Raw genomic sequence first — 15,304 nt, 5'->3', positions numbered from 1 at the left:
ATCACGGCCCTGCTGCAAGATCTGCTGGCCCTGCTGGCAGCTCCAGTGTAGTACTGGTGGACACCACCTTGCCTGCTGAGGGCCTCTCATGGGCTCTGAAATACCACATAGCGTTTAGTGGGAGCCAATTCCCACTGAAGGCTGCCATGCTGAATGTTTTTCCATCGTAGCTGGTTTCAGGCAGTTGCACCCAAACTTCTGAGTGAATGAGACACTATCTTGCAGATGTTGTTGTTGTTGTATAAAGACTGATATAATGTTCTATTTGAATGTACCTCCTAGAAGGGAATACGATCCACTTCGGAGAAATAACACCATCTTGCTCTGTAATTTTTGGACAGAAATGACCAAACTCTTACTAAATGCAGTCATAAAGAATATTTGGCATTTTTGGAGGATCTCTCCAATTTAGAGGCAAAGATGTGTAAGACCATGTCAAAGGCCTTAGAGAAGTTAAGGTAGGTGACATCAGTTGTTGTTCCCTTCTCCACCAATCCAGTCACTATTGTAGAAAGCCAACAGATTCATCAGGCACAATTTGCCCTTTGTGAAATCATGCTGGCTGTCTCTAATCACTTCCCTGTCATCCCTATGCCTTGATGTACCTTCCAGGAGGATCTTTTCCATGATCTTACAGGGTACAAGGTGAGGCTCTCATGCAAAGCAGAACAGGCACCTCCTGTGACAGTCTATATACATCATGACATGTGAGAAAGCAGACAGGTGGGTTTTTTTAAGTGCTGATAATTTTTAGATATTGAAAGAGTTCCTTTGTAAATTAATATATTCAAATAGAAACAAAATTCTTAATGATGTAATGTTAGTGAATGCGGCGCAGCTTGTGACAATTAATGTGACGGCTCAGAGTGCTCATTGACACTTCTGGCAAAGTCCCATATCTGTTAGGAGTGCTATTAACTTCATTATTGTTTCAATTCGCTGTAAAGGTTTCTTCATGTGGCATTCCATGGAAAATTGGTACTTTAAAACTTGTAACAGTGACATCGTTGTGTCAAAGTACAAAATTCTGACAAGTAATGAAATAGTGGCATTGGTGGCAGCTTCATTTGAGTAAATCGGTAGTAAGCAGACCTTACTGCTCAGGGGACTATGTGATTTCAGAATAACTTGATTACTTGACATTTCATCAAAGGGCAAATTAAATATTTAGATTTCATAAAGCTCTAGCTGAACTAGCTTCTTTGGCATCTATCACTGATGATGTTTAGCTTTATCACCTTTTTTTCTTTTGCAAAGAGGTTTTTTTGTTTAGTTTTCTGGGTAGAATTTTTTATATGTGATATGAGGAAACTCCCTAAGTAGCTTTTTTCTGTTTCTCTGCTTTGCAATATATCAAGTTGTATCCCTGTTGAGTACATGATTTGATAAAGCTACTGCACTGCTGTCATGCTTGTTTTCTGAATGTGATTGGCAAAACTGTGCAACACATTAAATTCTAGTGCATAGCTGGACTTCACTGTGGTGATCACGAAATTAAGCACAATGTGCAAGCAGGTGAACATTCCTTTAAAAGCAGCCTATAAAATATGCCGCCTGTAATGTCAGTAAAAAAAAAAATGCCAATTTTGGTATCGGTGTTCTTTTAAAATATGTACTGTGCTGAGGTTGTCACTCTGAATTCAAGGACACAAGAATGGAGATGTTGCATAAAGCTGCACAATCGGCATACTTGTGAGGGTGCTGTGGCTTGATTTTTCAGAATCTGGCATGCTGTGCATTTTAAAATTCCCTAGTCATGGATGAACTGTAGTAAATGTAATTTTGTAATTGAAGCCATGTAAGTTAGTTATTCTATATTTATTTTTAACTTAATTTTTCAATAATATCTTTGCCAGGATCAAAGAAATGTTATTATCATGCAAGGAAATAATGCAGTTTGCTGAATGAGGCAAGTAAGCAGAAGAATAAAAATTCTGCCTATTTTTCTCATGTATATAATAATTGGTATGCATTTCATGTATTAGTGTGAAGATTATGCTGTTTACCATCTGCTTAAGAGTAAAGGAATAATGGTAATGGTGAAAATATTGCTGTTTCCTTTAACATATGAAGGTGGATGAAAAGGAAGCATCACTCAGAAATTCAAGGGCAGCTATCACTTTAGTATGAGCAAGCCCAGCTCAGACAAGATTTTCGGGAAAAGAAATCCACAGATGAAAGTGATGAGACCCCCTAAAAAAATACTTTTTAAAAATAAAGGCTTGTGTGAAATACATAAATTACTTAACTCTGCTTCTGCCAGATGAAGCCATGTACTGGTTTTGTTTTGGACTGCCCATGTGGAAGATTAAACTTGCTGAGTTAATTTAATCATATCTTTTACAGCTGTGGAAATCGAAAGAGCAAAATGTTGCAGCTAACTAGTCAGTCACAACTCCATTTGAGAGGTGTTTCAAAGTTGCTCAGAATTAATACATTTTCAAACAATGTCCTTAAGTGATAAACCTTGGAGGAGCTGTTTAAAAAAAAAAAAAAATTATCTTTGTGGTTGAAATCATACTCCAAAATTTGTAAATGATAAATTATTTGGAATACATGGAATTACAGATTTACAAACACACGGTGAAAGACTTCAACCAGTTATTGATTCCTAAGTTTACATAAAAGGGTAAAAATGTATAAATTAAGGGTTGCAGTATTACTATAACAAAAGGACATCAGTTTGACTTTTATGGCAAAAGCTGACCTATAATATACTCAAAGTAATAATGGTAGTGGGTAATTGTTATATTTCATTTTTTAAATTTTTTTCCTTCTTTTTTTTTTTTTTTGTTGGTTTTGTTGTTGTGGTTTGTGCTGTGGGTGTGTTTTTGTTTGTTTGGTTTTTTTAAAAAAAAAAACCAAAAACCTGCAAAAGCAAGAAATTTGCCAGTGGTTGACTAATGCTGCACAGGCATCCTTGCATGGCCATCTGCAGAGTTACTGTCAAGTAATAAGTTGTTTGCACAGCACCATAGTTTCCATTATATTGCCATTTAATTTTGGTATAAATTGGAGTCATATGATAAATTGGTTGCTAGAAGGAGTGGGTCAAACTATGAAATGATTGAAAATTAGAAGATACACAGGATGCAAAGAATAAACTTAAAGGACGTGAGCAATCTGTCCAATTCCTTGCTTTTTTATATATATTTTTTAATTTTTATACAATACTGAGGTAGAAAGCCAAGCTTCTGTGAAAACTCAGATCCGGCCTTTGGGGAACGGAAGAGACAGAGCAATGCACTATTTTGATGGTTGTTGGTAATTTGGGGCTGCCAAACGAATGCTATTCACACTGACATCCTGTCTTTTCAGACAATGAAGTAATTTATTGAGGTAATTAAAGACAATTGCTTGTAATAGCAGAAAATTACTATAATTGTTTTGTTTTCCAGATAACAAATGCACAGAATGCATAAATAGTTATTATTCCATTATGGTTAATGTCAGTGGAATGAATTTAACTCAGTTTTATTTAAAAATCCACAAGGACAGGTTTCATCCTTATGTTAAGCAGTTTGACGTAAGCCCATCCTTTTCAAAAGCTTGTTCAAGTTTTGTCACACCTGTTGATCGCAAATCATATATGCAGCTTGAATGGTAATGGATGCTTTTTTAAGGTTTTAAAAAGAGGTTAAATTAATCTTGCAGTGAAAGAACAGCAAACTTCAAAATGCTTCTGCCTTGTAGTGATTTCATGAGGTAACTCCAAGTCTATTAGAAAACTTGGTCACTTGTATGCTGTTTCCTCATGTTCTGTGACATTTTCCCTTCCAAATTTGGGAAGGCCTTTCCTGGCAGAAGCTGGTTTAAAATCCATTTAAAAAAAAAACAATCTTTCAACAATTTATTTTGAGACATAGTTGGGTGTGATGCAGCCAAGAGGTGCACTGAATTTTGAGTAATCTGAGAAGTTGTCACAAAATGTACAGCTTTGCCTATACCATAGGGTTGCTATTCAATTAGGCTTCTTTTTCCTTTGTTAATTATTGTGGCTGACACGATTCATCAGTGTAAAGAGCAGTCTTTCTTATAGAGGACCTTCAGGTCTATGTTTGTTGATCTTTGATTTTATCAATTTAGAGGTCATACATAGTGAACACCTATGTTGTGTTGAGAATTAATACAGATACTTCTGATATGGTTCATACTAATTGTACCATGGCCAGTTTCTTTATGTTACTGATTTGTTTGTCCCCTGAAGTATTGCAAGCTTTGTCAAGGTAAACTTTGATTATATAAATAATATTGCCTATTCTAAAAACATTTCACTTGTTACTTTAAAAACCTATATCTTTTAAGTGACATAAAAATATCTCTTTAGATATGATTGCAGCTTTTTATTTAAAGTGTTTTAACCATCTCCAGTTTTTCATGTTAGTGAGGTCCTTATCTTTCAAAAACTAAAAGTGAAAGGCAAGCAAATGGTTTGAGATTAGATGAATAGTTATGTTAATGGTCATGAAACAGCACCTGAGGAATCAAAAAAATTGTGATACAGGAGTATCAGGCTGGTTTTCTAAATGCTGAAGTTTTGTTCTCTGACTTAAGCAGAAGCTGAAGATATTTGGAGGATGTGAAGCTGTTAACAGTTTCCCCACCTAGGCCTTGTGTGTATGTCTATGTGCTGCATTGCAGTCTTGATCTCAAGGGATAGTGCAGATCACTGTCCTCATAAAGGACCAGTATCGGAAGTATTTAAGCGAGTTTGAGTCCTGAAGTTCTGCTCCTGGCAAGCAAGTTGTTTCTCTGTCCTCATGTCTTCGAGTTTCCTGCTGGGCTTTTGATACTGCTTTTGCAGGAGGTTAGCAGAAGGTGCCATTCATACACCTGAGTGCTTGAGCTTGAGTCTTGACAATAAGTGACAGTAAAACTAGAGTGGATATCACTCTGTCAATTCCTGCTTCTTTTGAGGTTCTACAGGCAAAATAGTCCGCTTCCAAAAGCACATGGACAGAGTAAGTGCTCCTTCAGAAGTTTTTTTCGTAGAGGAAAACAACAGAAAAAGGACTGGGCATTTAGTGCATTAACATCAAGATGCACTAGAGGGCCCAGCCTGCACATAACCATTTTCCAAGAAGAAAAACGGGTATTAAGCTGATGGAACTTTTGAGAAATTACAGCAAAATTAGGAGGAGAATGAACTGTCTGAAGCCAACAGAACTCAAAACAGGACCAAATGTGGAGAAAGGTGATAGAGTGACAAATGCATTCAACCTGAAAATGTAATCAGACAAGCATGTTTCTCTGCTGGAGAAGGGATTTAGCAACTTTGAACTCAAAATCATGTGATTTCTTCCTCCTCCTGGCTAGATTAAAAAGGGGAGTGATATTTTTAATATTATATCATGCTTAACAAACCATTGCGTGCTGTGTCAAGTTCATTTTCATTATCATCTCTGGCTAATAACCATTGCTATCTGTAGTCTAGCCTGAAGGTGACAAGAGATTTGAATCATTGTAATTAGGCACTCATCATACTGCAGAAAGATACAACTATCTTGATGAATCAGTATTAAAGAAAAAAAAAAAGCTCTAGTTTTTTTCTTTGTTTAACTGCAGTTGGTGCCTGGGAATGTGAGAGTAGAAATGAGCTCAGCAAGAACTGAGGCAGTTTCCTCAGCATGGCAGCTATTGTCCTGTTCTCTATGGAGAAAAAGTTGAGGTTTCTGTCCCTCCAAGTCCTGTTGACACCTTCAAGTGTTCTTGGGCCTCTCCCAGGTTTTACTTGACAAACATATTCATATGTCCTACTTCTTTTTGATTTTGAGAAATACATAAGAATTCACTTTCTGCACTTAAGCAAGAGCTATGAAATGAGTTATTGTGTGCCTTTTAGAATTGTTGCTCCAGGGCACGCTTTTACTATGAAGTTGAAGTGATGAAAAAGTGGATCTGCTCGGCAAAGTCAGGATTGTGGTTGGATATGGCAGAAATGGGGTATAAGGAACTTTATCCCTCTGGGGAAAGGCATTTCCATATGCACCAAAATGTGGGGGTTTTTTCACCACCTTTATTACAGCTGCCTTGTATTAATAATTAGGTTTTGTTCTTATTCTCTCCTACATTTTAGAAAAAGTGCAGAAAACATTCATGAAATGCGTATGGCTTTCACCAGGTAGAGGTGCATTGCAATTTTTACCTTTTCTTTCTGGGAACAATGAATTACCTTTCGTTCTTTTTGTTTGGAGATACATTATCTTATCACTCATCCATGCGTCTTTCCTCAGAGCTTGGATAACATTCCTTTTGATTAAGATATTAAATTGTTTGAAAATGAAGCAGGGAATGGCATTTATTGCCCAGTAGCATGTTTACTGTGCAGTAGAGTCTTGTCATAACCACAAACTGTTGGAATTCAGGGTCCTAATGCCAATTTGTAAGTGCTCTAGTTTTCAAAAGTGAAATGTGAATACATATTTATGTACTTATTTTAGACAGTGGCAGTTGCAATGGGATAATGTACTTCAGGAGGGGGAAAGTAAGTCATTTACCCTGTGTTACTACCCTATGAACTATGGATCTTTCAGAGTTTTGAAAGATGGGTATTTTTAATGAATATAATATACAGTTTTATAGAAAATAAGATAAAATTTTAAAACCCCTGAAAATAGTTGTCAAGCTATTTTTTGTGAAAAAATTACTTTTCTGGAGTGAGCAAATACTAGTTATGTTGGTCATGGAAACTTTCTCTTTGTCTCTATTGAATTAGAGTCTAAATTAGTTAATCTGCATTGCTGAAATATTAGAATGAACTTGCGTGTGCAACCTGAGTTGTTTAACAAGAAATGTAGCTAAGAGTTTTCCTGTCTTCAGATTGTTACCTGGAGATGGTGTTAACTCTTAGCTGATAGTAGCAGCCATAATTTCCAGATAGACAACAGATGCACTTACATTCAGAACAGTGTTATTTCCCTTTTTTTTTTTTTTTTAATCACCTCAGTCCTGTAAGCAAAATCTGCTGAGTAAGGGAACAGTGTTTTTTCTTTCATTACCTGAAGAGACAACTGATCACAGTCTGCCTGTCACTTCCTGCATTTGTTTTTAGAGCTTGTTGGCTGATTGCATGAATAAAGCAGAAGTCTTAAAAGCTCTGTTTCGTGGAAATCTAAGGACATCCAAATTGGTACTCTTCTTCTGCAGGCTGCTCAAGAAAAGGCTGTGACCTGAGCGCAAGGATTTTTCTTGTTGTTTTTTATTTGGACTTTGATAGAAATCATTAAATATGTACTCACTGATGGCTGAGAAAGCTGCTTGTTCCGGATCAGCAATAGTGTCCTGTAGTGGCAGAGAAGAGGAAGAAAAAGGGAATTTAAGGGCAAGGATACAAAGAAGTGAATGAGCTGAATGTAGACAGTATTTGGGAAACTCGAGAGAAAAGTAAGGAATCTAATGTGGAGGTTTTGAAATATGAGGATGACGTAGTAGTGTTGGGCTTGTAGATCACCAATCCATAGAAAATCAGACAAGTTACAGAACTGTTCAGTCTGTATGTCCTTTGGATTACAACTTGCGTATGTTGTGGCATACAAGCACATTGAAAATAAAATTTTAAGTACTGTGTAATTCTTGTTGCCATTTTGGTTTTAGTTTGGTCACTTACTCATCCTGGGCAATGTTTTCTGTGTTTTCTGCTGACAGAAAAATGCTTCCTTGTTCTTACATGTTGATATATTGCTTCGTTTAAGAGAGAATGCTGGTGTTGTCTTTAGCACAGATGATGTATGCATTTGCATGTCTGGAACACTTTCAGAGTTTCCCATTTGCTTTTATCTCCTCCACAGAATGAGCATCTGTTTTCTAGTTTATCTTTTCTGAAGATCAGCATAGATTGTTGATTGCAGACAGCAATAAATTAACTTGTCGACTTTTTCCACATTTCATGTTTATGTTATGTATCTGAACAATGTTGAAGATTTATGGAAGACTTTAAAAATTAATCCAAGGCATAAATATTTGAGAACAAAAGCTTTTTTTTTTCCCCTAGTGGCCTGCTACATAAGATTGCATGTCTCTTTTTAAAACAAGCTTTTAAATTTTAATTGTTGAGGGGTTTTCCTAGTGATTTATTAGACACCTGATTTTGTGTAAAACTGCAAGTGTATAATCATAAAAATAAAAACTGTTGTCATCTTTATTCTCCTAAACCAGAAAAACAGAGAATTTGAAAATCCAGTGTTTATTAAGGTAAAAAATATGTTTTTTCATGTTGTGTCCTTTAGTTTGCTTTTAAAGGAATTTACTTTCAAGTTACTGTCTTGCAAAATAGACTTCAAAACCTTCTCTGTATTCACAATCTTAATTCTTCATTAATTTATTATCTGCAATTACTGGATAGGTGAGAGAAATTTGTAAATTTGACTTTCCCAGTAGAATCAGCTGAATGACTCTCTCCTGTACTTGAGGGCAACATGCTGGTTTGTTTTCCAGTTGCAGTATATAGAAGCAGTTCATTTCTTGCCTATCTAGTTTGTTTAAATATTCTAACCAGAACTAATACTTTGAACACGTCAGTGTTTTGAGCTGGAAATATTACCCAAACTAAGCTTTTTTACATAAGCATACCCTCAGGTTTGCCTCTTAACCCAGTACTCAGTGTGTTCTTGTGAGCTTAAAGTGTAGGAGTCAGAAAGTAATGGAAGTACGCCAAGTGTTTGCACAAGAAGAAAATACCCATTTTCTCTTCTCTGTGAAATTCCCCCTTCAGTGTTATCCAGACAGTGTTGGGCTACTCAGAAGGTAGCCCTGGACTGCCAGGGAATACATGACAAATACAGAAAATTTCTTTGTTTCTTTGGGCTTGCTAGAAAATTTTGACCATGGCATGTATATGTTCCTTGTGGCTGTGCAGTGGTTCAGGATAGACTTAGGATCACAGAGAGCATCATCTCTCCAAACAATAAATTTGTCATCACATTTACATTTACGTTGGGATGTGTGTGATGCATAATATGCAAAAAAGTTGCTCATGTATCTGAGCAATCAAGAGCAGATCATTCCTCTATAAAAACATCTTATTTGTTTTTTGTCAATGTGATGGTTGTGTGATTCTCACATCAAGTCTCTCTCGCTTTTGTACGCTGTTGGATGGTGCAACGTGCTGTGCCACTCAGTCTGCAGTGCAGTGCCATCTTTGGGGCTTTTCCAAATCATTTTCTTAGGCTTTGTGTGAAAAGAAATCAGTCCAACCACCACCTTAAAACTTTTGCAAAACAGTGTGTTCCAGTAGTTGACTTGATATTTTGTGGTATGGAATAATGGAAAAAGAACTTTTTTACTCTTTAAGTGTTGATAAAAACAGCTGCATTAAATAGGATGCAAGCAAATGTTTATCTTAAATAGAATACCAAGTTCTCAGAACAAAAATACTTAGTGGCTTCTTCGGAGAGTGTGGTTTGTGGAGGTATCTTAGGATGAATGCTTTTTTTTTGTCTGCAGTTTTCCTGTAAATTACATAAGTGAAAGTGAGGTACTGTACAAAGTGCAAGGGAGTGAGAATGTCTGAAAAAGCAGCTGTGCCACTGAATGTTGTTCACCTTGTATTGACTTCATCATTTAGAACAACAGAGTCTAGGGAGGGATGTCTCTGTCCTAACCACTCTGACCCCTTGTCAAAACCAGCAGGGCAGAGAGATCGACTGCCCTCATATCTGTGAATTTGTGTCTGTTGTTTTTGAGGGACCACTGTGACACTTTTTTAATGTGCCTATTCTTCTGATGTCGGGGATCATGAAGTCTCTGTGAGCACGCAGCAGTTCATAGTTAACTTCTGAACCGCCATCCTCAGATACATCAACTGAGGTTTAAAACCACAGGAGGAGATTTTCTGCTCTACTGTGGAAGGTGGAGCTGGGCAGCCTTTGCGTGGTTTTAGTCCTGCTGGGAGCTGTGGTAGCACTTGGTGCTCAAGAGCTGGATGGAGATGTTCCTGAGCTGGACTTGATGTGGCCAACCAAGGTACCTTGCATCGGCAGTGCCGACACATTGAGCCCGTCATCAGCGCTTGATGTAGCTGGAGCCAGATTCCCACTGTGCTTTCTTGGGCACACTGGTATACCTTAAGGTTATGATGCTGCAGGCACTCCATATTTAGGAAGACTATTTTAGAACTATTAATATTTAGCCCAATACAACTTTGTCTAAAATTAATCAGACTGTATGTTGCAAGGTGTTCGTCAGTCTTATACATCATGGCAACAATGGAGCAAACAAATTCTGTTTATTTTTGAAACAGACCTTCAGACTTAAAATAAGCAGAAATATCAATAATACCTCGTGGCAATGTGGAAACAAACTGCATAAATCTTCCTCTAAGACTAGCTAGGTAACTTTTCTTCTACTTAATTGGAAGATATGAATGCCAAGTGTTTTCACAATTTTTTTGGAGTGAACTCTTGGATTCCACAAGAAGATAACTAGGCCAAGTACTTTTAGCAGACAAATTTTGTTTCTCATAAGGCATAAACTATTTTCTGTCAAGCCACTTGTTTCCCTTTTTATCCAATGTGTTGGTCTGAGGGGTCAGAGGAAAATCCAAGGAAATTTTTTCAGGGGTTCAAGGAAGCATAAGGTGATTTAAAAATAATACAAATGACAGGCATTTAATTCCTTTTTTTTCCCTATGTTTATTACATGTGTAATTTCATTTATGTCCTTTCAGATTATAATAGATTCCAAGATAATTTTTCTGCTTGATTTCTATTAAGTGGTAAAAGATCCTGAGAATTTACCAAAAATCGAAGTAGGCCTTTCTGTGTGTGACTTTGTAACAATTTTCTGACAGGAAAGGTAGGGTCCCTTCTCTTGTTCTCCCCCTTGCCCTGCCACCTTCCCCCAAATAGGACCTTCCTTTTGGCCTTGGGCAGTTTTTTTTTTTTTCCCATTGCTTTACCATATAAACTTGATTACATGTCTTTGAATGCGATTTAAGGGATCCCTAGGCAAGGAGTAGGTCAGACCTGAAAAGGGAAGATGGTTGTTGCTCCCTAGGAATGAATTTGGAAGTTTGCCTATTTTCTCAAGGTATTTTTTTTTTTCTTTTAAAAGCAGCATGTAATTTTTTCTTTGTGTAGTTTCTCTGTTTCTACTGGAATGTTCAGAATGTTCACCCCTAAGTATCTCATAAGTTTCCCTGTCTATTGAACTTTAAGGAGCTCTTCTAATCGTGTTTTCTTTGGTGGTGGTGTTTCTTTCCCTATGGCATCTTTTGTCTTAAAATTTGTCTTGAATTCAGATACTTTCTTCAGAGAGTTCAAGTGGTTTGTTTTTTTTTTTTCTATGGGTAGGATTGACAGTGTGAGGTTCTGTACTATAACCATTTCTTAAATTGTCCTATAAATTGAAATTGTTTTGTGTGTTTCAATGGGGCAGGGGCTGTATTAGTACCTCTTTTGCATGTTCTTTGGATTCAACGTATTATAAACTAGCAAAGGCAGTGGTGTTAATGATGCTAGCTGAGAATTCAGCCTGTCTGGTTTTGAAACTGCGGATTTCAAGGTTTTTTAAAGTGATTTTAAGGGTACTTTTTGGGTGTTAGAAAGTAGAAAAAAAATTTACCATTACCATTGTGATCTTCTCCTCCAGGTCCATTTTTGCACTCAACCTGAGTTACCTGAGTCTTTGGGAGACTAGGAATAACCAGCAAAGTCACAACAATGGCTGCTATGAGAACACAAAAGTCCATGAGAACACTGTAACACATTTTAAAATTATTTTTTTTAGATCCATAGAAAGTTTCACAAGTTTCGTAAGTAGAATGGTAAGAAGTTCCCTGAAGTGATGTTGGTGTTTTTTTTTAAAGGCATGTGGTAACTCAGGTTGAAGAAAAATAGGGGCCTGGAGGAGAAAATTCAATGGGTATTTTTTCCAATGTAATGGGTATTTTTTTCTATTTTCTAACATATAAATTCTAAATATTCTTGCCTTGTTAGGATTATCTTGATAACAAATAAGCTGTACTTTTGCTGCTCAGTTTTTTAAAATGCTGCTCTCTTGCACCTCTGCTTTGTGCAACCCATGAGTCACTCTTGTGAAAGAATGGTCATGATGGGTTTTAGCAAAGTTTTTTAAAGTTGGTGAGGATAGACTCCACTGTTCTCAAGGTGAGAGTCACCATTTTATTGTGAGTGTATTATTTGGAACATCCTCTTCAGGGTATTGCTTACTAATGCTAATTTTTTTATCTTTAAAATGACAAACTGTCCATGGCAGTCTTTGTTCTCCCAATGTTGCCACATCAGAAGCCTTCCCAAACATAGTGTGATGCCTTTTCCACCAAAGCGGATTTTTGGTGGGCTTTCCCCCTTCTGTCTGATAGTCTTCATGACATCTCCCTGTTCTGCACATGATCAGTAAGAAAGAGTTGAGCCTTATAGAGAGGCAGTCAGGTTGAACTGACTGTAAGTAAAAAGAGGCATTTGTATTTACAATGTGTGCTTACTGGCTTGCAACAACGTCCTGGAAGTTTCCCATACTCACATATTTGCTGGTGTATGTACTGAATTTGCTTAAAAAAATAGTAATAAACCCAGACTTCCTTATGCAGTTCCTTTCACCTAGGCTAAGTTTCAGTGATATGTTTTCTTCCTTGTGTTGATGGCAACAATATGTCATATCAATGGCTACTGAATATTGATTGTATTGCAATAAATTTTAAAGTTTTCTTTGTGTTGTGAAAAATTTCTATTGAAATTGCATAAAAGTCAGTCTTTGTTGTAACTTAAAGACAGAAAAGAAAAATGAGAAGGCTTCGAAATAACTTTCTGATGCAGGGCCAGCTAAATCATTTTGTGATTAGACTAAGTGTTCAGAAATTTATTAATGGTACCATTGAATTTAATCTTTTGTCTCTTTGTTTTCATTGGGCAAATAATTATCTCAGCAGATTTGAAAATAGGAATTTCACCTCACAACTTCATTTTATATAAATATAAAAGCATGCATGTGTTTACAGGCATTTACAGGTACTACTTGGTCTCCATATAAAATGTTGGTTTATGAGAGCTATATCAAGAACTGAGTAGTATGAATGGGAGCTTTGAGGCTTAAACTGAAACCAAGCAAAAATGTGCAGCCTGCCTCTTTTGCTTATAATAGGGTCAACATTGGGATCCATGATCCCTTTGATCTTTACATAAAACAGATGAAAATGCATAAATTGCTTCTAATCAGAGATGAATTAAAGGAAAATAGCCTCCCAGAGGACAAAGCACCCCAGGCACCCATCAACAGCCTTACCAAATGACAGACCTGGAGGAGACTTCAAAGCTGCAAACACAACTGCCAGTGAAATCCACCAAGAATCTAGATACCATTAAAAAAAAATTCACAGTTTACAAGTGCTCAGAACTCTTCCTTTAAGAAAAAGTGACAGAAACACACTGCATGGAATTGCTTTTTAAGCTGCTGAATATTCTTTTTTCTTTTAGAAGAGTCGACAAAGGCAAGACTTGCTTGTTTAACTTAGTCCAAAAAATGTTCAGACATGACAAACATTGGTAATTTTTGTGTCAGGTAGGGTTTAGTCAATTTGAGTGGCACATTGTTTCATAGCTGAAGTGTATGTTTTTAGTGGAGGCAGATCAGACATTTATTGTAATTGCTTCCTTGATTGTCATCTCTGTGAACACAAGCACAGTTTACATTTCCTCCTTCTTTTAAAGTTTGAGAAATGTTATGAAATATCAGACTTGACTTTGGAGGTGACGGAAGATTTGAGGCAGTCATTTTATTGTGAGCAGTTTTCTCTTTGTGGAAAAAGGAATAATTTTATTGTAAGCTAAATCAGATTTCAGATGTTCTTCTAGCTCAGGTAGCTAATTTAAATACTGTTAAGATATTGGTGTCAATAATGTTAAATATAAGAAATAGCCTTGAATAAAAATCATTAATTGCTGGGTTGTTTCAAGAGACAGGTCACCTAAACGTAAAATTTTTACTTTTTTTTGTTGACATGAGAGAATATGAAACCTGCTTTTAGCATTTTTAAGGATAGAGAATAAACACTATTTTATGGAGTATTAAAACACCACTTTTGTTGAAAGACTGATGTAGTCCCTTCAAAACAAATATTGTCTTAGGAAGGATTTTACCTGCTGCTAACTGTATGCTTTGCTTAGGTGTTGTGTACAGCATAACATTTACATCTAAGCCCACATAAATTTAAGAGTCACTAAACACATCTAAAGAATAAACGACATTTTGAAATATGTAACTGCATATGGAATTGTTCAGTGGACCAAGTGATTTGCTGTAGGTGAGGTCAGAAAGGTTGTCTAATTCTTTGTAAGAACATATTTTCGGTTGCTTGATTCTTTAATTGCTGTAACTGAAGTATGTGTTATGTATTTGTCTAGAGTTATTGGTTTTTGGAAGAAGAAAGGAAAAAGGTTTTGCTAGTCTAAGGATTAAGCTGGGAAAAGATTCTGAGGGCTTCCTTTTTCTTAAATTTTGAGGTTTTTCCCACATCCTGAAGTCACTGATATCTCTGTTCTTTGGAGCAGACACTTAAAATTAGATTTTGAAAAACTGGACTTTGCCTATGTCTTGTGAGACCTTCAAGTTTAACAATTAGCTTTCCAAAGCTTGCATCTTCACTGAATGCACTTGTCTGACTTTGGGGCCGCTGACTAGACTGCATGTGAGCCTTCCACACAGAGAGAATAAGCAGAGATTGACTCCTGGTGCAAGGGACACAGCTGGACTCTCTTCATAAAGACTGATCCAGACTGATGCTATCAATATGTGGACTGACATGACATAAGGCTGTAAGGTAAAGCAGAAGTCTGCCTTGTGCTGTCAGGTGGAATGAGAGCTACAAAGAGAAAGTAAAGTCTGAAACTGAAGAAAATAAAATAAAAATGTCTTGACTAAAACTTCATGGTCTTTACCTGTCCAGACTAACAGCCTACCTGATTATGGACTTCTTCCTAGCATGAAAAAAGAGGCCTTTCCCACAGCTTACACAGACAATCATCCCCATTCCCTTAGCTCTGCCATTGTTTTTCTACCTGACAGCAAAACCTCCTCTGAGTCATACTTCATTCATTGGTCACTATATAAAGCCTAAAATCAAAGTCAGTCACTCTTCCCTTCTGTGAGTACCTGGAAAATTGTTGCAGATAAAGTGCTTCAGCACCACTGTTGGGTTCTTTTTTCTTAAACCTTTTGTCACCATGAATTGTTTTAATTAGGCTGGGCCTTCGGTTGCTGGAACTTCCATGTGTGTCACACACTTGGCGAAGAGAAATCCCAGTTCACTGCCGGTGAGCAGTGGCATACAGCAGTTGTATCTGCCTTTTGT

This window comes from Nesoenas mayeri, assembly GCF_963082525.1.
Source record: "Nesoenas mayeri genome assembly, chromosome: 3".
NCBI classification, from domain to species: Eukaryota; Metazoa; Chordata; class Aves; order Columbiformes; family Columbidae; genus Nesoenas; species Nesoenas mayeri.
Note: the sequence above shows the minus strand (reverse complement) of the source record.